General features: G+C 43.2%; 3 pseudogenes; all 3 read left to right on the forward strand.

Annotated features, from left to right (window-relative positions):
* The first annotated feature begins 1,124 nt into the window (after positions 1-1,124).
* LOC149393603 (cytochrome P450 78A5 pseudogene) lies at positions 1,125-2,761 on the forward strand (annotated as a pseudogene).
* Positions 2,762-8,263: 5,502 nt separating this feature from the next.
* Positions 8,264-9,900, forward strand: LOC149393604 (cytochrome P450 78A5 pseudogene; annotated as a pseudogene).
* Positions 9,901-15,406: 5,506 nt separating this feature from the next.
* Positions 15,407-17,043, forward strand: LOC149393605 (cytochrome P450 78A5 pseudogene; annotated as a pseudogene).
* Positions 17,044-26,686: the final 9,643 nt, after the last annotated feature.

A 26,686-nucleotide genomic window follows, 5' to 3' on the forward strand; every position in this document is an offset into this window, starting at 1 on the left:
AATATAATTTCAAGTGTCGTTGGAAGTTAAGCAAAAATACAATGTACCGGATAATTAAAAATTTCGATATAAAAAAAATGATATAACTTACATTAATTTAGATCTACTACTACTTTCACTAAAAACAAATACCATTTCCAGAAATTACAATAAAAAGGAAAGAAGCACAAAAGAACACAACGTATACTTAACAAATTTTTTTTTTTTTTTTTTGAGGGAGTATACTGAACAAATTAAATTAGTAGAAGAAGGGAAAAAAAATTACGGAAAAGAAATCATTGGCAATCATTACATTAATTGCAAGAGTAAAATGAGAAAAAGATGATGTGTAAAAAGAGGTGACACCAAGTTTTCTTATAAAGCAATGGTATATATTTTGAAATAAAAGAAACCTTGACTGGTGATATTCGGAGCATTGAATCGCATTTGCACCAGTATATGCTCATTTACTAGATATACTATTAAGATTATAATCCTCCCCGAGAGAAAGTATATACGGTAGTACTTGGCACAAACTAATACCATATCACAAGAGGAAACGAACACAAGAAATAGCCAACGACGTAAGTTGACTGGATTCACAAAGAAAGAAGAAGAAAAAAGAAAACGAATAAGCAATAATTGGCAATCATTCATTGATAGCAGAAGTAAAATGAGACACAAGTCAGTATGCATAAATCGAAGGAGTGACACCTAGTTTTCCTATAAAGCATGGTATTATTATGAAATTATAGAAGGCTTTAATGGTGTAATTCGGAGCATTGAACCGTATTTGCACCCATTTACAACATACTATTATGTATTAAGATTATGATCATTCCCGAGAGAAAGTAATTACCATCTATATAGATCTGCAAAGAAAGAAATAGAAAAGTAAAGAAAACGAAACGATCATAATTTATGTGAAGTAATAAAGGCAATAAATGAAATATGACCACGGTTAATTAGTAACAATAGAGGGCGTGCATGTTTTTGAGTCTAGGGTTAGTTGAAAGAAAGGCATGCATGAGCGAGCGAGCAGTATATAAAGAGCGCAGTGGAGTGATCTCAACACACACTCTTCTCTTCTCTTCTCGACTTATTCACTCATCTCTTCGCAACCCTAAAACCCAGCAGCAAGAGCCATGTCCACGTCGGACATCAACTACGACCTTCTTCTCCTCCCTCACATTGTTCAAACGGCATGGTCGTCGTCGTCGTTTGTGGCGCTGGCCGCGGCGTTCCTGTCGGTGGCTGCTCTGGGCCTGTGGCTGGCACCGGGGGGGCTTGCGTGGGCCCTTCTGAAGGCAAAGTCCAAGATACGGGGCCCGCACGGATGGCCCGTGACGGGGCTGCTCTCGGTGTTCACTCAGGCGACGCCCCACAGAGCCCTTGCCTCACTGGCTGAGAGGCTGGGAGCGAAGCCGCTGATGGCGTTCTCGGTGGGTCTGACCCGGTTCGTGATATCGAGCCAGCCCGAGACGGCAAAAGAGATTCTGGGGAGCTCGGCATTCGCGGACAGGCCTGTGAAGGAGTCAGCTTACGAGCTTCTGTTCCACCGAGCCATGGGGTTCGCTCCGTACGGAGACTACTGGCGCAGCCTGAGGAGGATCTCGGCCACCCACCTTTTCAGCCCGAAGAAGATCGCGGACTTCGGAGGGTTCCGGCAGAGAACGGGGATGAAGATGGCGGAGCAGATCACGGGGTCCATGCTCAACCAAGGCCATGTCCAAGTGAAGAACATCCTCCACTTCGGCTCCCTTAACAACGTGATGATGACCGTGTTCCGGCGCCCATACGACTTCTCGGGCGCGAGAGACGACGAGGCTGCCGAGCTCGAGGCCATGGTCGCCGAGGGCTACGAGCTCCTGGGCATCTTCAACTGGAGCGACCACTTCCCACTCCTCGTGCGCCTCGACCTCCAGGGAGTGAGGCGCCGATGCAAGACCCTCGTCGGCAAAGTCAACTCTTTCGTCGGCAACATCATCAAGGAGCACCGCGACAACCAGGTCGGCGACGACAGGGTCGGGGACTTCGTGGACGTCCTCCTCGATCTCGAGAAGACCGACAACACCAAGCTCAGCGAGTCCGACATGATAGCAGTTCTGTGGGAAATGATCTTCCGTGGGACCGACACCGTGGCCATCCTGCTGGAGTGGGTCCTGGCCAGGATGGTCCTCCACCCCGACATCCAATCCAAAGTGCAGGCCGAGATCAAGTCAGTCGCCGGAGACCGCCCCGTCACCGACTCCGACATCCCCAGAATGCCCTACCTCCAGGCCGTCGTCAAGGAGACCCTCAGAGTCCACCCCCCGGGCCCGCTGCTCTCGTGGGCCCGCCTCGCCATCCACGACGTCCACATCGGCGACGCCCTCGTCCCCAAGGGCACCACCGCCATGGTCAACATGTGGTCCATCACCCACGACCCCGCTGTGTGGGCCCAGCCCGAGCAGTACCGCCCAGAGCGCTTCCTCGACGAGGACGTCCCCATCCTCGGCTCCGACCTCAGGCTCGCTCCCTTCGGTGCCGGCAGGCGTGTCTGCCCCGGCAAGGCATTGGGCCTCGCCTCCGCCCATCTCTGGCTCGCCCAGCTCCTCCAGAACTTCCACTGGCTCCCCTCCGACACCCACCCCGTCGATCTCACCGAAGTCCTCAACCTCTCCATGGAGATGAACACCCCTCTCCTCTGCAAGGCCATCCCCACCACCACCGCTTAATTACTTACTGTCTTTTCCTCTCGTCTCCCCTTATTTAAATTTTAAACGGGCTTATCTTGTCCTTTACCTACTTAGCTTGCTTGCTTGCTTTCTTGGCTTCTGGACTATCAAATTACCTCTTCGTGGGTATTAATATAAGCCTATATATGTCCCCTTAATACGCATATCAATGGAAGTGCTTTTTGTTTTCTTCTTTTAATCTTATTTTGATTGCTTTTTTATCATCTAACTTCTAAAATGCACATATCAAAATACACAAACATATAATGGCTCTGACGGCTTCGATAATGAGAGTGATGATGAGTACTTCTCCCAACTGCTGCCCACTAACCTTCTTTCTCTATGGTCTATAACTTTCGAACTATTGTGTTTTATTGTTTGTTGATGTTATATGTTCCGGTTGAAACACCCATACTATTATTTGTATTCAACCTCTGCTACATCTCTGGTATGTTTGTTCAAGACTAAGTTCAGACCTTGTTGTTTGTTGTTATATCGGTTGTTTGCTTTAGTTCTCTCATATACGATCAGAGTGTTTGCTGTTTCCTCCCTCTGTCTTGGTTGATCCTTGCCTTTTGTATGTTTTTGAGGCAATCAGAGGGAGAGGCGTCATGAGGGTCATTTATTTTGACATTTTTTTTCTGGTCATGACGTTTGGTTGAGAGCTGCTCTGGACGTGCTTGCCTAAAAAATAGCCAAGGGGGAGATTGTTGTTACGTTATATGTTGGGTTTATTTTTTAGTGCAAGATGTAAGGAAAGATGTCGGTCTTCATGCTCCAGCTTCTGCTGAGACATCATTCCTCTTGTGCGCAGACTGTAATCCTGGCAAGTTTTCGGTTTTTCCAGATTGCCTTGCTCGTGACTTTATTATGCAATATTCTGCGAGTATGGGTAAGGAAACCTTAGATACACTGACAATATTCTTGCGAGTAATTCTGGCAAGACTGAATGTATTTGCTGAAAGAGTGGAATTGAGAAGGATCTCAAATTCAGGGGGAGTCCCTGGTCTAGGTATTCACTAGTGGTAATAGTTTCTAGGGCTTTGATTTTGTGTTGTAATCATATAAGACCTTGCTTGTATTATAGACTATTATATAGTGAAATCCTTTCCACTGACAAAATGCCCCCAGACGTAGATGATGTTGCACCGAACTGGGTAACCATATTGTGTGTCTTTTCTTTATTGCACTGTTTGTTGTTTATCCATTATCTGTGTTCAAGCAAGTTGTCGAACACATTGTGTGCGACATCTTGTCTTTGTGACTAATCAGAATTTTACAAGCAGAGACAAAGAGAATTGAGGATTGAGATAAAGAAATAGGGAAAAATTTAGATTTTCGATATCTAGCATAGAACTTGAATGTAACGGTATTTTTCGCTCAAATTTGGAGAGGCTGTTTTGTGTGTCGTTGCTTCCTTAATAAGGGTGATAAAGGTGATTGAATTCCTTCATAATCCGATTTTCTCTATAGATACCTAATTTGTGTATTTAACCAATTGGTAAGATTGTTCATCTTATATGCCACTTTTTATTGATGGTGATTATTCTTAACCCCTTTTTAATGGATATTACAGCTTTGCTTAAGTATTTCATTGATAAGTGGAAAGTGTCTTAAGTTCTCTATGGTCCCGTAATATTTCACTTTTTTCTTGAGCATTTCCACCTTAACATTATTGTGTTCATTGTGTTTGATTGTTTTTGTTTTGTTTTATTAACTTTGTTTGTATGTTTCGATTGAATTGCTTACCTTGACTGATTTGAAGGTGCACAATAAAGTTGGGAAAATCATATTCATCAAATTTTTATTTAACAAAGTATGTTTGGGTGGAAACTTGGTATGCATTCGTACAACACAATAACATAAGTAGAATGCTTAAATTAAGCATCTCCCACTGCAAAACGTCTCCAACCTTTCTAAATTTGTAAAAAATTAGCTTAGGAACTACGATAATATATATATATATATATATATATATATATAGCTTTTTATTAGTTATAAATTATTCAAATTTTTTTGTGTATTTCAAATATATCTCATAATAACGAGTCGTAAAAAAGAGAGTTCGCTCACACTCTCAAGAATATTACCGAGATCTACGTTTGCGTATACCTTTTTCAACCCTGAACCATCAACTAAACTCCAAAGCTCTCTAAAAAATACCGTCTAGACTTTTTTGACTTAAATCCTATAGGTATTTTAGTATATGAATAGACAGCGATTTTTTAAAATTGCCATCTAAAAGTTCTAATACCACTTGTTTTGACAGCGACCAAAATACACCGCTATGTACACTTTTTTAGGGCATGTTTGGTAGTTCACTCAAAATATTTTTATTTTCATATATTTGTAGTTTAAAATTTTTTTGCAGTTGTTTCCAAATAACTGTTTGGTAATGATTTCAGTTTTTTTTTTTTTTTTTTTTCAGTTTTTTATAATTATAGTGTAATAATTCACATAAGAATTAGGCGTCGAGATATATACTAATTGAAAGTCTTTGCTGCAAATATAATGGTCGTACCTTTAGTAATAATGATTGTTCACAAGTTCATCGAAAAACACCGTTTCTCTTTGTAGTCAATACAACAAATATCAAATTTTGATACCTAATGTTGACTAAAATTAGTAAAAACTCGTGTGCTCGACGAGAGGATCACGACCAATTAATAGTTTGTAAAATGGAGTTCCGATTGTTTAAAGTATGCCATAATTGTAAAACTTAAGTTTTACAGGGAACGAAAACAAATTCGATAATCAAACGTGAGGAAAATGAAATGATGTTGAGAGGAGAGAAGAAGATGTCAAGATGATATATTAAAAAAAAGGAAAAAAAAAATTAAAAAAGTTGAGTGAAAAAATTAGAAAACACCTAAAAACTGTTTTCTGATTTTCTTCATTAACACAGAAAACAGTTTGAAAACTTTTTGAGTTGTATTCTGAGAATCATCAAACAAACAGTCAATTCAGTTTTTTCAAAAAACTGTTCAAGTTTAAAAAGTCAAAAACAGTTTCAAATAAAGAAACAAACAAGGAATGAACCCTATTTTTTTAGTAGTGAATTTCTCAATGGAAAATGGATATGCCTTGCCCAACCACATTTATAGAGTATAATTTCAAGTGTCGTTGCAAGTTGTGCAACAATACAATGTACCGGATAATTAAAAATTTCGATATAAAAAAATGATATAACTTAAATTAAGTTTGATCTAATACTACTTTTCACTAAAAACAAATACCATTTCCAGAAGTTTCAATAAAAAGGAAAGAAGCACAAAAGAACCAAACGTATACTGAACAAATTAAATTAGTAGAAGAAGGGAAAAAATATTACGGAAAAGAAATCATCGGCAATCATTACATTAATTGCAAGAGTGAAATGAGAAAAAAGATGTTGTGTAAAAAGAGGTGACACCAAGTTTTCTTATAAAACGCATGACTGGTGAGATTCGGCGCATTGAATCGCATTTGCACAAGTATATGCTCATTTACTAGATATACTATTAAGATTATAATCCTCGAACTTAGCGTCGCTAATTGAAATGATAACAATATAGCGACGTTAATATCGTCGCTAAATAGTTTCCCGCGAAATTACTGACGACAGAAAATAATTAGCGACAATATAATCGTCGCAAAATGTCTTCGCCGCCAAAATTTGGAATTTTTAGCACCAAATTTTCATACTATTTTAGCGACGATCTTATCGTCATTAATAGCATGATTAACGACGATATATTAGCGACGACTTAATCGTCGCTAATAGTTTCGGAGGTAAATGTTATATTTCTTGTAGTGAGTTCATATAAGTCCTTGTTTGTACTATTGACTACTTGATAGTTAAATCATTTCCCCTGGCTGAGAGCTCCCAGATGTAAGTGACGTTGCACCGAACTGGATAACCATATTGTGTGCTTTTATTTTTACGCACTGCTTATTTCACTATTCATTATCTGTGTTAGAGCAAGTTGTCAGACACATTAACTCTACATTGCGTGCGATCATCCTCTTCTAAAAAAGAATTTCATAAAGAAAAAAAATCTAAATACAAACACAAATAGTACACTAGAAAATGAAATAAAAAAAAAGATAATATCAACAATATGGAAAATAAAACTCTTTTCATTTCAATTTTTGTGTATTTGTAATATATCTTATAATCACGAGTGGTAAAAAAGATAGTTCGCTCATGCTCTCACGGATCCTAACGAGATCCTACGTTACGTATACTTTTTGGAATTCTGAACCATCAACTAAACTCTATACCTCTCTAAAAAAACGCCGTCTAAACTTTTTTTCTTTTACGTGGATCCTACAGGTATCTTAGCGGATGAATAGACAGCGATCAAAACGCACCGCTATACACTTTTTTTAATGCGTTTTATTAGAGCGTCAAAACCACAATTTTTCTCAATGGAAAATGGATATGCCTTGCCCAACCAAGTTTGTACAGAATATAATTTCAAGTGTCGTTGGAAGTTAAGCAAAAATACAATGTACCGGATAATTAAAAATTTCGATATAAAAAAATGATATAACTTACATTAATTTAGATCTACTACTACTTTCACTAAAGACAAATACCATTTCCAGAAGTTACAATAAAAAGGAAAGAAGCACAAAAGAACACAACGTATCCTTAACAAATTTTTTTTTTTTGAGGGAGTATACTGAACAAATTAAATTAGTAGAAGAAGGGAAAAAAAATTACGGAAAAGAAATCATTGGCAATCATTACATTAATTGCAAGAGTAAAATGAGAAAAAGATGATGTGTAAAAAGAGGTGACACCAAGTTTTCTTATAAAGCAATGGTATATATTTTGAAATAAAAGAAACCTTGACTGGTGATATTCGGAGCATTGAATCGCATTTGCACCAGTATATGCTCATTTACTAGATATACTATTAAGATTATAATCCTCCCCGAGAGAAAGTATATACGGTAGTACTTGGCACAAACTAATACCATATCACAAGAGGAAACGAACACAAGAAATAGCCAACGACGTAAGTTGACTGGATTCACAAAGAAAGAAGAAGAAAAAAGAAAACGAATAAGCAATAATTGGCAATCATTCACTGATAGCAGAAGTAAAATGAGACACAAGTCAGTATGCATAAATCGAAGGAGTGACACCTAGTTTTCCTATAAAGCATGGTATTATTATGAAATTATAGAAGGCTTTAATGGTGTAATTCGGAGCATTGAACCGTATTTGCACCCATTTACAACATACTATTATGTATTAAGATTATGATCATTCCCGAGAGAAAGTAATTACCATCTATATAGATCTGCAAAGAAAGAAATAGAAAAGTAAAGAAAACGAAACGATCATAATTTATGTGAAGTAATAAAGGCAATAAATGAAATATGACCACGGTTAATTAGTAACAATAGAGGGCGTGCATGTTTTTGAGTCTAGGGTTAGTTGAAAGAAAGGCATGCATGAGCGAGCGAGCAGTATATAAAGAGCGCAGTGGAGTGATCTCAACACACACTCTTCTCTTCTCTTCTCGACTTATTCACTCATCTCTTCGCAACCCTAAAACCCAGCAGCAAGAGCCATGTCCACGTCGGACATCAACTACGACCTTCTTCTCCTCCCTCACATTGTTCAAACGGCATGGTCGTCGTCGTCGTTTGTGGCGTTGGCCGCGGCGTTCCTGTCGGTGGCTGCTCTGGGCCTGTGGCTGGCACCGGGGGGGCTTGCGTGGGCCCTTCTGAAGGCAAAGTCCAAGATACGGGGCCCGCACGGATGGCCCGTGACGGGGCTGCTCTCGGTGTTCACTCAGGCGACGCCCCACAGAGCCCTTGCCTCGCTGGCTGAGAGGCTGGGAGCGAAGCCGCTGATGGCGTTCTCGGTGGGTCTGACCCGGTTCGTGATATCGAGCCAGCCCGAGACGGCAAAAGAGATTCTGGGGAGCTCGGCATTCGCGGACAGGCCTGTGAAGGAGTCAGCTTACGAGCTTCTGTTCCACCGAGCCATGGGGTTCGCTCCGTACGGAGACTACTGGCGCAGCCTGAGGAGGATCTCGGCCACCCACCTTTTCAGCCCGAAGAAGATCGCGGACTTCGGAGGGTTCCGGCAGAGAACGGGGATGAAGATGGCGGAGCAGATCACGGGGTCCATGCTCAACCAAGGCCATGTCCAAGTGAAGAACATCCTCCACTTCGGCTCCCTTAACAACGTGATGATGACCGTGTTCGGGCGCACATACGACTTCTCGGGCGCGAGAGACGACGAGGCTGCCGAGCTCGAGGCCATGGTCGCCGAGGGCTACGAGCTCCTGGGCATCTTCAACTGGAGCGACCACTTCCCACTCCTCGCGCGCCTCGACCTCCAGGGAGTGAGGCGCCGATGCAAGACCCTCGTCGGCAAAGTCAACTCTTTCGTCGGCAACATCATCAAGGAGCACCGCGACAACCAGGTCGGCGACGACAGGGTCGGGGACTTCGTGGACGTCCTCCTCGATCTCGAGAAGACCGACAACACCAAGCTCAGCGAGTCCGACATGATAGCAGTTCTGTGGGAAATGATCTTCCGTGGGACCGACACCGTGGCCATCCTGCTGGAGTGGGTCCTGGCCAGGATGGTCCTCCACCCCGACATCCAATCCAAAGTGCAGGCCGAGATCAAGTCAGTCGCCGGAGACCGCCCCGTCACCGACTCCGACATCCCCAGAATGCCCTACCTCCAGGCCGTCGTCAAGGAGACCCTCAGAGTCCACCCCCCGGGCCCGCTGCTCTCGTGGGCCCGCCTCGCCATCCACGACGTCCACATCGGCGACGCCCTCGTCCCCAAGGGCACCACCGCCATGGTCAACATGTGGTCCATCACCCACGACCCCGCTGTGTGGGCCCAGCCCGAGCAGTACCGCCCAGAGCGCTTCCTCGACGAGGACGTCCCCATCCTCGGCTCCGACCTCAGGCTCGCTCCCTTCGGTGCCGGCAGGCGTGTCTGCCCCGGCAAGGCATTGGGCCTCGCCTCCGCCCATCTCTGGCTCGCCCAGCTCCTCCAGAACTTCCACTGGCTCCCCTCCGACACCCACCCCGTCGATCTCACCGAAGTCCTCAACCTCTCCATGGAGATGAACACCCCTCTCCTCTGCAAGGCCATCCCCACCACCACCGCTTAATTACTTACTGTCTTTTCCTCTCGTCTCCCCTTATTTAAATTTTAAACGGGCTTATCTTGTCCTTTACCTACTTAGCTTGCTTGCTTGCTTTCTTGGCTTCTGGACTATCAAATTACCTCTTCGTGGGTATTAATATAAGCCTATATATGTCCCCTTAATACGCATATCAATGGAAATGCTTTTTGTTTTCTTCTTTTAATCTTATTTTGATTGCTTTTTTATCATCTAACTTCTAAAATGCACATATCAAAATACACAAACATATAATGGCTCTGACGGCTTCGATAATGAGAGTGATGATGAGTACTTCTCCCAACTGCTGCCCACTAACCTTCTTTCTCTATGGTCTATAACTTTCGAACTATTGTGTTTTATTGTTTGTTGATGTTATATGTTCCGGTTGAAACACCCATACTATTATTTGTATTCAACCTCTGCTACATCTCTGGTATGTTTGTTCAAGACTAAGTTCAGACCTTATTGTTTGTTGTTATATCGGTTGTTTGCTTTAGTTCTCTCATATACGATCAGAGTGTTTGCTGTTTCCTCCCTCTGTCTTGGTTGATCCTTGCCTTTTGTATGTTTTTGAGGCAATCAGAGGGAGAGGCGTCATGAGGGTCATTTATTTTGACATTTTTTTTCTGGTCATGACGTTTGGTTGAGAGCTGCTCTGGACGTGCTTGCCTAAAAAATAGCCAAGGGGGAGATTGTTGTTACGTTATATGTTGGGTTTATTTTTTAGTGCAAGATGTAAGGAAAGATGTCGGTCTTCATGCTCCAGCTTCTGCTGAGACATCATTCCTCTTGTGCGCAGACTGTAATCCTGGCAAGTTTTCGGTTTTTCCAGATTGCCTTGCTCGTGACTTTATTATGCAATATTCTGCGAGTATGGGTAAGGAAACCTTAGATACACTGACAATATTCTTGCGAGTAATTCTGGCAAGACTGAATGTATTTGCTGAAAGAGTGGAATTGAGAAGGATCTCAAATTCAGGGGGAGTCCCTGGTCTAGGTATTCACTAGTGGTAATAGTTTCTAGGGCTTTGATTTTGTGTTGTAATCATATAAGACCTTGCTTGTATTATAGACTATTATATAGTGAAATCCTTTCCACTGACAAAATGCCCCCAGACGTAGATGATGTTGCACCGAACTGGGTAACCATATTGTGTGTCTTTTCTTTATTGCACTGTTTGTTGTTTATCCATTATCTGTGTTCAAGCAAGTTGTCGAACACATTGTGTGCGACATCTTGTCTTTGTGACTAATCAGAATTTTACAAGCAGAGACAAAGAGAATTGAGGATTGAGATAAAGAAATAGGGAAAAATTTAGATTTTCGATATCTAGCATAGAACTTGAATGTAACGGTATTTTTCGCTCAAATTTGGAGAGGCTGTTTTGTGTGTCGTTGCTTCCTTAATAAGGGTGATAAAGGTGATTGAATTCCTTCATAATCCGATTTTCTCTATAGATACCTAATTTGTGTATTTAACCAATTGGTAAGATTGTTCATCTTATATGCCACTTTTTATTGATGGTGATTATTCTTAACCCCTTTTTAATGGATATTACAGCTTTGCTTAAGTATTTCATTGATAAGTGGAAAGTGTCTTAAGTTCTCTATGGTCCCGTAATATTTCACTTTTTTCTTGAGCATTTCCACCTTAACATTATTGTGTTCATTGTGTTTGATTGTTTTTGTTTTGTTTTATTAACTTTGTTTGTATGTTTCGATTGAATTGCTTACCTTGACTGATTTGAAGGTGCACAATAAAGTTGGGAAAATCATATTCATCAAATTTTTATTTAACAAAGTATGTTTGGGTGGAAACTTGGTATGCATTCGTACAACACAATAACATAAGTAGAATGCTTAAATTAAGCATCTCCCACTGCAAAACGTCTCCAACCTTTCTAAATTTGTAAAAAATTAGCTTAGGAACTACGATAATATATATATATATATATATATATATATATATATAGCTTTTTATTAGTTATAAATTATTCAAATTTTTTTGTGTATTTCAAATATATCTCATAATAACGAGTCGTAAAAAAGAGAGTTCGCTCACACTCTCAAGAATATTACCGAGATCTACGTTTGCGTATACCTTTTTCAACCCTGAACCATCAACTAAACTCCAAAGCTCTCTAAAAAATACCGTCTAGACTTTTTTGACTTAAATCCTATAGGTATTTTAGTATATGAATAGACAGCGATTTTTTAAAATTGCCATCTAAAAGTTCTAATACCACTTGTTTTGACAGCGACCAAAATACACCGCTATGTACACTTTTTTAGGGCATGTTTGGTAGTTCACTCAAAATATTTTTATTTTCATATATTTGTAGTTTAAAATTTTTTTGCAGTTGTTTCCAAATAACTGTTTGGTAATGATTTCAGTTTTTTTTTTTTTTTTTTTTCAGTTTTTTATAATTATAGTGTAATAATTCACATAAGAATTAGGCGTCGAGATATATACTAATTGAAAGTCTTTGCTGCAAATATAATGGTCGTACCTTTAGTAATAATGATTGTTCACAAGTTCATCGAAAAACACCGTTTCTCTTTGTAGTCAATACAACAAATATCAAATTTTGATACCTAATGTTGACTAAAATTAGTAAAAACTCGTGTGCTCGACGAGAGGATCACGACCAATTAATAGTTTGTAAAATGGAGTTCCGATTGTTTAAAGTATGCCATAATTGTAAAACTTAAGTTTTACAGGGAACGAAAACAAATTCGATAATCAAACGTGAGGAAAATGAAATGATGTTGAGAGGAGAGAAGAAGATGTCAAGATGATATATTAAAAAAAAGGAAAAAAAAAATTAAAAAAGTTGAGTGAAAAAATTAGAAAACACCTAAAAACTGTTTTCTGATTTTCTTCATTAACACAGAAAACAGTTTGAAAACTTTTTGAGTTGTATTCTGAGAATCATCAAACAAACAGTCAATTCAGTTTTTTCAAAAAACTGTTCAAGTTTAAAAAGTCAAAAACAGTTTCAAATAAAGAAACAAACAAGGAATGAACCCTATTTTTTTAGTAGTGAATTTCTCAATGGAAAATGGATATGCCTTGCCCAACCACATTTATAGAGTATAATTTCAAGTGTCGTTGCAAGTTGTGCAACAATACAATGTACCGGATAATTAAAAATTTCGATATAAAAAAATGATATAACTTAAATTAAGTTTGATCTAATACTACTTTTCACTAAAAACAAATACCATTTCCAGAAGTTTCAATAAAAAGGAAAGAAGCACAAAAGAACCAAACGTATACTGAACAAATTAAATTAGTAGAAGAAGGGAAAAAATATTACGGAAAAGAAATCATCGGCAATCATTACATTAATTGCAAGAGTGAAATGAGAAAAAAGATGTTGTGTAAAAAGAGGTGACACCAAGTTTTCTTATAAAACGCATGACTGGTGAGATTCGGCGCATTGAATCGCATTTGCACAAGTATATGCTCATTTACTAGATATACTATTAAGATTATAATCCTCGAACTTAGCGTCGCTAATTGAAATGATAACAATATAGCGACGTTAATATCGTCGCTAAATAGTTTCCCGCGAAATTACTGACGACAGAAAATAATTAGCGACAATATAATCGTCGCAAAATGTCTTCGCCGCCAAAATTTGGAATTTTTAGCACCAAATTTTCATACTATTTTAGCGACGATCTTATCGTCATTAATAGCATGATTAACGACGATATATTAGCGACGACTTAATCGTCGCTAATAGTTTCGGAGGTAAATGTTATATTTCTTGTAGTGAGTTCATATAAGTCCTTGTTTGTACTATTGACTACTTGATAGTTAAATCATTTCCCCTGGCTGAGAGCTCCCAGATGTAAGTGACGTTGCACCGAACTGGATAACCATATTGTGTGCTTTTATTTTTACGCACTGCTTATTTCACTATTCATTATCTGTGTTAGAGCAAGTTGTCAGACACATTAACTCTACATTGCGTGCGATCATCCTCTTCTAAAAAAGAATTTCATAAAGAAAAAAAATCTAAATACAAACACAAATAGTACACTAGAAAATGAAATAAAAAAAAGATAATATCAACAATATGGAAAATAAAACTCTTTTCATTTCAATTTTTGTGTATTTGTAATATATCTTATAATCACGAGTGGTAAAAAAGATAGTTCGCTCATGCTCTCACGGATCCTAACGAGATCCTACGTTACGTATACTTTTTGGAATTCTGAACCATCAACTAAACTCTATACCTCTCTAAAAAAACGCCGTCTAAACTTTTTTTCTTTTACGTGGATCCTACAGGTATCTTAGCGGATGAATAGACAGCGATCAAAACGCACCGCTATACACTTTTTTTAATGCGTTTTATTAGAGCGTCAAAACCACAATTTTTCTCAATGGAAAATGGATATGCCTTGCCCAACCAAGTTTGTACAGAATATAATTTCAAGTGTCGTTGGAAGTTAAGCAAAAATACAATGTACCGGATAATTAAAAATTTCGATATAAAAAAATGATATAACTTACATTAATTTAGATCTACTACTACTTTCACTAAAGACAAATACCATTTCCAGAAGTTACAATAAAAAGGAAAGAAGCACAAAAGAACACAACGTATCCTTAACAAATTTTTTTTTTTTTGAGGGAGTATACTGAACAAATTAAATTAGTAGAAGAAGGGAAAAAAAATTACGGAAAAGAAATCATTGGCAATCATTACATTAATTGCAAGAGTAAAATGAGAAAAAGATGATGTGTAAAAAGAGGTGACACCAAGTTTTCTTATAAAGCAATGGTATATATTTTGAAATAAAAGAAACCTTGACTGGTGATATTCGGAGCATTGAATCGCATTTGCACCAGTATATGCTCATTTACTAGATATACTACTAAGATTATAATCCTCCCCGAGAGAAAGTATATACGGTAGTACTTGGCACAAACTAATACCATATCACAAGAGGAAACGAACACAAGAAATAGCCAACGACGTAAGTTGACTGGATTCACAAAGAAAGAAGAAGAAAAAAGAAAACGAATAAGCAATAATTGGCAATCATTCACTGATAGCAGAAGTAAAATGAGACACAAGTCAGTATGCATAAATCGAAGGAGTGACACCTAGTTTTCCTATAAAGCATGGTATTATTATGAAATTATAGAAGGCTTTAATGGTGTAATTCGGAGCATTGAACCGTATTTGCACCCATTTACAACATACTATTATGTATTAAGATTATGATCATTCCCGAGAGAAAGTAATTACCATCTATATAGATCTGCAAAGAAAGAAATAGAAAAGTAAAGAAAACGAAACGATCATAATTTATGTGAAGTAATAAAGGCAATAAATGAAATATGACCACGGTTAATTAGTAACAATAGAGGGCGTGCATGTTTTTGAGTCTAGGGTTAGTTGAAAGAAAGGCATGCATGAGCGAGCGAGCAGTATATAAAGAGCGCAGTGGAGTGATCTCAACACACACTCTTCTCTTCTCTTCTCGACTTATTCACTCATCTCTTCGCAACCCTAAAACCCAGCAGCAAGAGCCATGTCCACGTCGGACATCAACTACGACCTTCTTCTCCTCCCTCACATTGTTCAAACGGCATGGTCGTCGTCGTCGTTTGTGGCGTTGGCCGCGGCGTTCCTGTCGGTGGCTGCTCTGGGCCTGTGGCTGGCACCGGGGGGGCTTGCGTGGGCCCTTCTGAAGGCAAAGTCCAAGATACGGGGCCCGCACGGATGGCCCGTGATGGGGCTGCTCTCGGTGTTCACTCAGGCGACGCCCCACAGAGCCCTTGCCTCGCTGGCTGAGAGGCTGGGAGCGAAGCCGCTGATGGCGTTCTCGGTGGGTCTGACCCGGTTCGTGATATCGAGCCAGCCCAAGACGGCAAAAGAGATTCTGGGGAGCTCGGCATTCGCGGACAGGCCTGTGAAGGAGTCAGCTTACGAGCTTCTGTTCCACCGAGCCATGGGGTTCGCTCCGTACGGAGACTACTGGCGCAGCCTGAGGAGGATCTCGGCCACCCACCTTTTCAGCCCGAAGAAGATCGCGGACTTCGGAGGGTTCCGGCAGAGAACGGGGATGAAGATGGCGGAGCAGATCACGGGGTCCATGCTCAACCAAGGCCATGTCCAAGTGAAGAACATCCTCCACTTCGGCTCCCTTAACAACGTGATGATGACCGTGTTCGGGCGCACATACGACTTCTCGGGCGCGAGAGACGACGAGGCTGCCGAGCTCGAGGCCATGGTCGCCGAGGGCTACGAGCTCCTGGGCATCTTCAACTGGAGCGACCACTTCCCACTCCTCGCGCGCCTCGACCTCCAGGGAGTGAGGCGCCGATGCAAGACCCTCGTCGGCAAAGTCAACTCTTTCGTCGGCAACATCATCAAGGAGCACCGCGACAACCAGGTCGGCGACGACAGGGTCGGGGACTTCGTGGACGTCCTCCTCGATCTCGAGAAGACCGACAACACCAAGCTCAGCGAGTCCGACATGATAGCAGTTCTGTGGGAAATGATCTTCCGTGGGACTGACACCGTGGCCATCCTGCTGGAGTGGGTCCTGGCCAGGATGGTCCTCCACCCCGACATCCAATCCAAAGTGCAGGCCGAGATCAAGTCAGTCGCCGGAGACCGCCCCGTCACCGACTCCGACATCCCCAGAATGCCCTACCTCCAGGCCGTCGTCAAGGAGACCCTCAGAGTCCACCCCCCGGGCCCGCTGCTCTCGTGGGCCCGCCTCGCCATCCACGACGTCCACATCGGCGACGCCCTCGTCCCCAAGGGCACCACCGCCATGGTCAACATGTGGTCCATCACCCACGACCCCGCTGTGTGGGCCCAGCCCGAGCAGTACCGCCCAGAGCGCTTCCTCGACGAGGACGTCCCCATCCTCGGCTCCGACCTCAGGCTCGCTCCCTTCGGTGCCGGCAGGCGTGTCTGCCCCGGCAAGGCATTGGGCCTCGCCTCCGCCCATCTCTGGCTCGCCCAGCTCCTCCAGAACTTCCACTGGCTCCCCTCCGACACCCACCCCGTCGATCTCACCGAAGTCCTCAACCTCTCCATGGAGATGAACACCCCTCTCCTCTGCAAGGCCATCCCCACCACCACCGCTTAATTACTTACTGTCTTTTCCTCTCGTCTCCCCTTATTTAAATTTTAAACGGGCTTATCTTGTCCTTTACCTACTTAGCTTGCTTGCTTGCTTTCTTGGCTTCTGGACTATCAAATTACCTCTTCGTGGGTATTAATATAAGCCTATATATGTCCCCTTAATACGCATATCAATGGAAATGCTTTTTGTTTTCTTCTTTTAATCTTATTTTGATTGCTTTTTTATCATCTAACTTCTAAAATGCATATGTAAATATACACAAACATATAATGGCTCTGACGGCTTCGATAATGAGAGTGATGATGACTTCTCCCAACTGCTGCCCACTAATCTTCTTTCTCTATGGTCTATAAATTTCGAACTATTGTGTTTTATTCAAAATCTATTCAAAATCAAGCAAAACAAAGCAACTCTATTCAAAATCTCAAATCAACTATCAACACCACAAATATTCAATCAAACTTCAAAATCTAAATCACTAGCATAAATCCAACTTCGATAAAACTCAAATCCAAGTTGAAATATCCAAAAATAACAAAATAACTTTAAGTCTTAGAAAGCAAGCATGAAAACTACAAGTATGAAAATAAGGAAGATTGAGATGAAGAGGTAACAAGGAATGAGGTAGAGGATGATCTAGTGGGGTGTCACTCATTCCTTCTCCTTATTCTTCACTCCAAAGCTTCTTCTACTCCTTCAATGGCTCTCTAAATATCTAACTATGTGTCATTTTGCTTATGGGTCTCCTTTGAATTTAGACCAGATTAATACTATATGGCATAGGATACCATATTTTTTTGGAGCCTTCTAAACCGTTGTATGAAATCCAAGGGTCAAGAATAGCTCATAAATGAGCTCTATTTAAAATATGGTCCATCGTCATGCACGTCGCACACGGTCTTTGCACGTTGCGTTACCGTTTTACGCGACACGTGGAGGTCTGCACGCCCATCGCGCTAGACTCTGAGCGTCGCGCTCCTCTATTGCCTACCCCGCGACGCGCGAGACTTTGGTTGACTTCTTCTCCAGCTTTTACTTTATCTCCGGGGTGTCGTTTCTTGCGCTTTAAACTCCAATTCTGCTCGTTTTCGCACCATAACCCTCGTTTTCTCTCTTGAACCTGAAAAGTGTAAGCATAATATAGACAATCCTAAATAGCCAAGATCTTAGAACTAGATGATTTTCACATATCATTAGAAATCAAGAAGACTTACCTCGATCCATGATGAGAGCGACGACGGCGATGGCGGAATCACCGAAATTAGTTTCTCTCTCTTGACTCTTTAGACTACAGAGATTTCTACTAATGGCAGAGGAAAACAACATAATCGGTTGAGAGATGACCAATCCCTAGGGTTTCACTTTATATAGACCCACCATAAGGGTATGTAGGAAAATTACCTTAATTTAATTAACCAATAGGATTTAATATGATTATATATTAAGCCCACTAATTGGTATTATACTTGGGTCACACACATACGTGAGCTTTATAAAATAAATTCTAACATCCTTCCACTTGGCCCATGGGTCATTAGATACCATATGGCTTAATAATAAACGTAAGTGCACATAGTATAAGATAAATCCAGCATAATATTGGTTACATCATAAAGTCATCATTAAGCATGAAAGCTAATAAAGATCATAGCGATTGTATGTCAATTTGTCGACATAGTCCCTTCCATGTATCACAATAATAGTTTCACAGTTAACGTGACACATAATAAGTGTTAACGCTCGGAATCGGGTCAACAAACGCATGAGATTCCCGACCTCCAAGTGATAGTCAAGGGTCTATTATGTTCGTCACATGTGAAATGAAACAAACATGCACTAGATGGACTCGGAAGGTTTCCCTTCGGCGGCACTCTGACGCTGAAGTATTGGTGTAATGTAAGCGTGTATGGAGCGAGTGTCCTCTAAGCTCGAAAGCGTACTAGAGCGGATTTAGTGATTTAGAGTGAGGATCACAGAGAGTATGGACCTGCTTAGGTAAAGAATGGCTTTACAGATTGTGAGGCGAGGACTCCTACTTATAGAAGTTAGAGCACGTACTGGGCCGTGAGGAGAAAGCCCATGGAGAGCCCATGGTGGACGTTGCACGGGACCTTACCCGTCTAGGCGGGGACTGTGCGACCAATCAGCAAGGCCCGCGGGGCCTTGGCGAGTCCTGCGGGGCCGTGACGTGAAGTTGGCAGAGTGTTAGGCTCTTAGACGGGGCCAATGGGCTCCGGGCGGACCCCCCGTGTGGGTTCACCAGTTTGGCACGTGAGGCCTGCCACAGGCGGGCTACGCCTCGCTGGACGGTGTGCAAACCCCTAGGGCTTCGCCCTTGCAGTCCGCAGAGCTTGCTCCTTTAGAGCTTGGTCTGCGCGTCCCCTTGCCGAGGCTTCCGGGCCCCACTCAAGGCATGCGCAACCTATCCTCGTGGGATGGGCCTTGCTTGAGGCTCACGGGGTCTGCTCGGACCCAAAGTGATGCGGTCTAGTCATTCGGGCCTTGCAAGAAGCCCCCGAATCCTGCCTCGTGCGGGCTGCACTTCGCCTGTAGCTCGCGAGGTCTGCCCGAGACTCGTCTTAAGTTCAAACGGACTTGGGCTAGGATTTGTTGTGTTTTGCCTTTTTTCGGGAGAAGATTTTGATCCTATAACAATAAGGTATTCATAGCGGTCCAACAATAATGTTTTTGTCAGAGACAAAATGAATCTTGATCACATAATGCATTCATGTGTATATTAATCATAAGATACAAGATTCATTACTTCATATCAGAAACAAAATAAATGAGCTCAAAATTTCAATCACATAAAACATAAATTACATCAAAGATGACATCCAAAGATCTCCATTCTTTCAAATTGATTTGTAAATGCCTTAGGTTTAATGCTTTCTTTGTTGGATTTGCAACCATAAAATAGGACAAAAAGTACTTTAGTCGCATCCAAAAGTCTATTAGTCGCATCGATCCAAAAGTCCAGCCTTTTGGATGTGAGTTGTTGCATCCATTATCGCATCAGTAGTTATTCCTCCATATTCACTTTGACGAGATATTAGACTGTTGGATGCAACTTGTTGCATCCAATGTTGTTCCCGCCAAAAAGCGGGAACTTTTTTTTTATGCGACTTGTCGCATCCAATATGCTTTCTCGCATTTTGGCAGGCATAGCATTGGATGCAACAAGTCGCATCCAATGGTATTTTTTTAAAAAATTTAATTAATATTTAGTAAATAAATAAGAAGATATTATTAATCGTAATAGAAATTCGAATAGAAAATAAAATTCATATAAACGTAATAGAAAATATTTTACATTCGAGATGTTTTGTAAAATAATATTAAACTAAAGTTTTGTTCGCTAACAATAAACAAACAAGTACTTCTTCCGCGCTTAAATCCATTTTTCCATAGTGGCTGATCCTCTTCTGCCTTTGCATCGGGATACGTTGTTGCCTCCCTTGTACCAATACTGCTAGGACGCTCTCGCTGGAACTCTACAGAAGCTGGCGTCTGGTCATCAGCCTTTGTAGCTGGTGGCCGCATAGTTTGAGGTTGCGGTATCAAGGGCGATGGCTGAGTCTACATGGGTGACGACTGACTCGGTCTTATGCTCTATGTAAGCTCGAAGATCTGTCGCTGCATCTGCTCTATCATGGCTTACTGGGTTTGCACCGTAGACTGCAACTCGTTAACCGATGGATCGTGCTGAGTACGGGAAAACGAACCTGAAAGAAGGTCAATGTTCATTCACGTAAGGGTTGATTCCAGAACCGATTGATTGTGCACACTTTCGTAGTAAGTACGTAGGAAAGAATCTTCCGTTGGAGAAGCAACGATGTTTAGGGCTCATATGTATAAAAAAGATATGAGGGAATAATTGACCATTCTCGGTACGAGTTGAACCTAGAGGATTAAGCTCACGAAATGACTATATCAATGGACACTCTTACGATGAGTAAAAATAATTCTAGTAATAAGAAGAGTACAATCTCGATTCATGTTGTGGAGTGACGTCAAGATTGACAAATCGTTTAAATATGAGAAATGATTTTTTCCGTCTATTTATTCTGTTTTGTGGGAGCTTCTGTTACTAGGTCCATTGTCTTTGAGTCGGCTCTGGTAAGGATGAATAAGAACTCTCAAGTATTATTTCGAAAAATTATCTTTTTTCGTATTAATTATTTATTGTAGAATTAATTATTTATTTTTAGAACAAGTATTTAATTAATTGAATTTTACGTCAGGCCTTTAGGACACTGTAAAATTCAAAATTCTTAGGCCTAATTCTAGCTAAAGTAGGTGCCTACTTTAGGGTTTCAATATCCAATATTCTCCCTTTAATTAGTTACTAGATTTGTTGAAAAGAAATCAGGTAACTAAATAATTAAGAGAGAGAGAGAGAGAGAGAGAGAGAATAATGGTTGAGATATTCTCTCTCCATTAAATAAGTAAATAAGATATTGTCATTAATAATCTCTCATAAGGGCGTTTGGGTCAGAGTTGGGCATAGCCCTCCGAGCTTCATGCGCTCTAGGGTGGTTTTGAAGGTTATGTTGATAGCACTGTCGTTGTCGATGATAATCCTTCTCACTAGTTTATTTCCCACGTGGGCCTTGAGAACTATGGCGTCATTATGCGAATGCACAACTAACTTGGCTCTTTTGTTGGTGAAGTACATCGTCTCGTGAGACACGGACGGAGGTTCCTCGTAAGTGAGGTTGACGTGCTGAGTGGCACCTTCTTAAGATGCGGCCCTTAGGAATTTTTTCATTTGTCGGGCCAAATCTCGACCTTGCGGGCCACCCAATATGGTGGTCACAACATGGAGTTACTGATTGCTGGCAGTAGTCACTGCGGTTCGGTCGGTAGCAGCGGCTGCTCCTCCTCATTTGTTAGATTGTGGTCTGCTCGAGGTGGGGCCCGCAGCGCTAATCATGCGCAACAGGAACTCTTTTAGCTTACTCCGTTGGATCATGGCCTTGATTTGCCTTTTGAGATTGTAGCATTCAGAGGTCAGGTGATTGTATTCCTGATGGAACTCACAATATCTAGACATGTCGCGACTCGCGAGGCCTTTTTCACTGGAGCCGGGGCGGTGAACTTGTCACGGGCCAAAGCCAGGATTCGATCCAGCGTTGTGTTCAATGGTGTGAATGACGAGTAATCCTTGAAGTCTTCTGCAAGTCACGGCTTCTGGGGCATCAAGGGTTGGCTATTGGAAGCCCGACTCCTTCATTTTGCCTTTTGTGGGCGTCGCCTTGCTCGTGGCTAGGTTCGTCTCGACGACGAGAGCTTTGATTGTTGCTCTTGTGGCTGTCGAGGTAATCTTTGACTCCCATGAAGGTCTTGGCTCGAGTCATTAACTCGGCCATGGTAGAAGGGACACGGCCGATGAAGGACTTGAGTAAGTCGCTCGTGCGCAAGCCTTCAACGATTGCGGCGATTGCGACATTATCGTCAAAGCGGTCGACCTTATTGAATTTTTCAGTGAATCGGGCAAGGTATCGTCTAAGAAATTCACAAATCTACTTCCTGATTGATCACAAGTACATCTTGGTCTTTTTTTGGACCATAGATGTAGCGAAGCTTGCTAGGAACATGTCCTTCAGGTCTTTGAACGATTGGATGCTTCCGAGCCTTAAGTTCTTGAAGCACTCGACGCCAGGTCCAGCGAGGGTAAGACTAAAAGCTTGGCACATGGCGCCGGTAGCGACACCCTGCATCATCATCCAGGTTTTGTAATGGTGCATATGGTAAGTGGGATCCGCTTTCCCATCATAAGGAGCGAGGTTTGGGAGTTTGAAATTTCTTGTGCATACCTAGGCCAATATTTGGGCTGTGAAAGGCGAGGAGTTCTCCTCGACAACCCCGTAGGTGCTTCCATCTACTCTGTATTCTCGAAAGTCTCATACTTCATTTCAAAGATTGTGTATCATGGTGACCACATCAAGACTGATAGTCGAAGTAACTCCCTGTTCGGGAGGAGTCACCTGCCGCCTTTCGTTGGACCCTTGACCCGTGAGGTGATTCCCATTAGTTGGGGCTGCCGGAGGGATATTTGGATGAGAGATTAGTCGCTCTCTTAGGTCTTCGCCACACTCTCTGCGTTGGGCGATGATGCGATCCCTAAGATCCGATTTGCAGCACGGAGCGCAAGAAATACTCTATGGTCCCGATAGCGTTATCGGGGTTGTTAACGCTCTCAAAACGCGTGGGTGGTTGATTACTCATCTTTTCTCAGGTTTGAGAAAGAGGAGTTTTAAGAAGAAAAGAAGAAGATGAATATGTGGGATTCCGGGCTGTGCAAGTTAGGAAGTGCCATCCTTCTAGAGCCAAAATGTTGTCTCACGAAAATGAACAACAATTTAAAGCTTCAGGCGGTTCAACCCAAGGTCAGACCAAATGGCCGCACTCGAGCCAAATTTGTGAACTCGAAAGTCTCGGAACCTCCAGTCGGAGGCGTTCTCTGAGGAGAGAAAGGCGTGCTGGGGGGTGTGATTGTGCTTCTTGTGAGCTGCCTACATACCCGAGTTGCGGGATCATGTCATGATGTAGTTCAAGGCATGTGTATAAGCTGTTTGATGCGCAGAGCCTAGAGGGTGTGCTCGACAGAAGAGATGGAGCGCATAGGAGTCCTAGACGATGTCTCAAGACTCTAGAATCGAGTGACCCGAGAGGAAATGTGTGTTTTCTCTTTGGAGATGTGGTAGATTTCCAATGGAGAATTCTGGGCGCAGCCATATGCACTGGAGATGAGGAAGATTCTCAGTATAGAATCCGGGGCACAGCTATGCGCGGGAGATTAAGCGCTCGATCAAAGGAAATTTTGCGCAGAATGTCAATGGCAGTGTTTCAAAACTTTGAGAGTAAGTAATATTGAGGAGGAATGAATTTCTCTTTCTCCATCACTGAGAAGGGGTATTTATAGTGGATGTAGAGGCATATAAGGTCCTTTGGATGCACCGCGCAGTGATCATTGAGCACATGGGTGCACGGCGAGGACGCGCGGCGCGACCGCGCACTAGCGCGCCGCACCCGGTCATGTCTTGTGCGCGCCGAACACGCACTCTTTTCAAGAGTGCGTGGAGCATGCGCTTCTTTCGAGGAGCGCGCGATGGTGAGCTTTGCTTCATGTGTGATCTTGGTCTCGGACTTTCGGGCTGTTTTGAGTAGCCGTTTTTGTCGCACGAAAATGAACAACGATTGAAAGCTTCAGGCAGTTCGACCCAAAGTCGGACCAAGTGACCGCACCCGAGCCAAAGGTGTGAACTCGAAAGTCTCGAGCTGGGTTTTCTCCAAATGACACGCCTCTCAGAGGAGAGAAGAGGTCAGGATGAAGAGTGATCGTGCCTTTTTTGATGTAGGCTGCCTACGTACCCGTGTGTGGGATCAGGTCAGAACGTAGTTCAGGCCGTATGTAACGCAGAGTGAGGCGCGGAGCCTGGGGGAGAGCATTCTCGATGAAGGAGACGTAACGCGAAGGAGTCCTCGGCGACATCTCAGAACTTCGGAAATCGCGGACGCGTCTAGTGAGTTAGATGCGAGGGGAATTCTCAGTGGAGAACCCTAGGAAAAAGCGTGCCTGGGCACGAGCTTCGGCGTTCGATCATGGGGAGTGACGTCCGGGAGTCCCCGAGAGTGCTTCAGAACCTCTGAGAACGAGAGAAACTTGTAGAGAGCGCTTCAGGCGAGAGATGGCATTAAGAGAAGCAAAAGAGAGAGAGAGAATTCGAGCGTATCGATAGGAATTAATTGGATTCCTTCCCTCTCAATGAGAGGGGGTATTTATAGTTGTTTGAGGGCCTTAGGAGGCTCCTTTCTCGTCCATGTGGGACTAGGGATGCACCGCACTGCTAGAGGCGCGGGCTCAGCCCGGCGTGACGCGCGCCTGGCGGGATCTTCGTGAGCCTTCGCGGCCTTTTTCTATCGGGCCCGTTGGGCCGTTTGGGCTTTGGATATTGCGCTTTTCGTGCGAAATATGAAAATCTTTATTCGACGAGCAAGATTTGACTCGAGGAGCATGACCCGAGGCTCGACTTGAGGAGCAATGCTCGACTTGAGGAGAGCGACTCGAGGCTCGACTCGAAGAGGATGTCCTGAGCTTCAATTCGAGGAACGAGGCTCGACCCGAGGAGGACGACTCGACTCAAGGAGCGAAGCTCGACTCGAGGAAGATGACTCGACTCGAGCAGGATGACTCGACTCGAGGAGGACGACTCGACTTGAAGGATTGAAAGTCTCGGCACGAGGGCTTGCCGGTGACTCGCGGCGGAAGGCTTGCCACACTAAAGGACCTCCGGCCTGACCATCGGCCCTCTAAGTAACGCGTCTTTTCGACGTTCCGGGTTTTCTAAAAACGACCGACAACATTAGCCCCCCAAGTTTGTCGCTCGGGAGGCTCCCCATGATGAAATTTAACTTCCTTCAGTTGGGTGTTTGAGGAAACTTCATTTAAAAGTCCTCACCGTCACCCACATTTTTTTTGGCGCCCCAGATGGCGCGGCGCGCGTCTCGCACACGGGAGTGACGCTTTTGCACGGGGAATTCGACTTTTGGGGTTCTTTTCTTTCTTTGCTCTCCTTGTGGGAGTAGGATTTGGACTCCTACCCCCCAGGAGTCTATAAATAGTGGCTCCCCCTCCCTTGTTCTCCACTTTATTATTTTTTTTCTCTCTTTCTCTACACTTTTCCTCTCTCTCTACACTTTTGCATTATGGATATTCCTTCCCCTTCTCAACTGAGGATCCCGATATTGATTTCTCTCTCTTGTTTCAGGACTCTGAGCATGTAGAGGATGACCTCTTCGCGGGATTAGGGGAGGTTCCTTTGCACGTGGAGGAGAATCCAAGTGGAGTGGAGCAGTGGTTTGAAGAAGGCAAGCTGGGCGCGACTGTGTCCGTTCCTCAGCCTCGGGAGGAGTGCGCGCCGACTGGGCGCGACGCGGACGGGGGCGCCGATGAACCTGCTTCCGGGGAAGCTGCGCCCTGCCTCGTGATCAACTTGGTTGGCGAGGGGGCACGTGACATGCCCCTTCTCGACGTTCCAAAGTCCGACTTGGATGTTCACGGCGTGCCGGGAGAAGTTGTTAGCATGGCCATGATGACCCCGCTAGAATCGGTCCTCGACGAGATTGACTGCGTGGGCGACTTTGGGCCAGAGTCAGAAGATTTCAGAGGTGAATCAGAGACATGCTCGGGGGCGAGGGCCCTTCAACGTAGCATCCCGAAGGGCTGCTAGCGACCGTCGCGGCCGTTTTGGTGGATGGAGGCACTCTCTTGGAGCCAGAAGGTGCTCGGTTTGAGACCCCTAACGCGGAAACGATAGTGTCGGTGAGGTCTCTTGCTAGGACGGAGTGGTATCCCGAGGAAGGCTTTGCTGCTCCCAAGGGCTTCGATTGTTTGGGGATCGATGCTTCGAGCTCTCTCATCTACCGATCATTCATCGGCCTCAGGAAGGCATACACCATTCCGACGTCCGTGGCGCTTCTTCGTCCTTTGCCGAACGATCGCCCTTTCCGTCCATGTCGTGGATTAACCGCAGTTTCGGTCGTAAGTCTCAACTGCAGGTTGCGGTTGCCGTTTCAGCCCATCGTCCAGCAGCTCCTCACGCGATTTAGGGTGCATGCTTTTCAGATGAGCCCCGCGTTTTACCGTATCGTGGTGATGTGTCACATGGAGTGGCATTGTCAGACTGAGTGGGCGATGACCGTGAG

Source organism: Urtica dioica, chromosome 6 (genome assembly GCF_054948205.1).
Source record: "Urtica dioica subsp. dioica isolate 48M chromosome 6, U.dioica_male_clone48M_v1_H2, whole genome shotgun sequence".
NCBI lineage: Eukaryota > Viridiplantae > Streptophyta > Magnoliopsida > Rosales > Urticaceae > Urtica > Urtica dioica.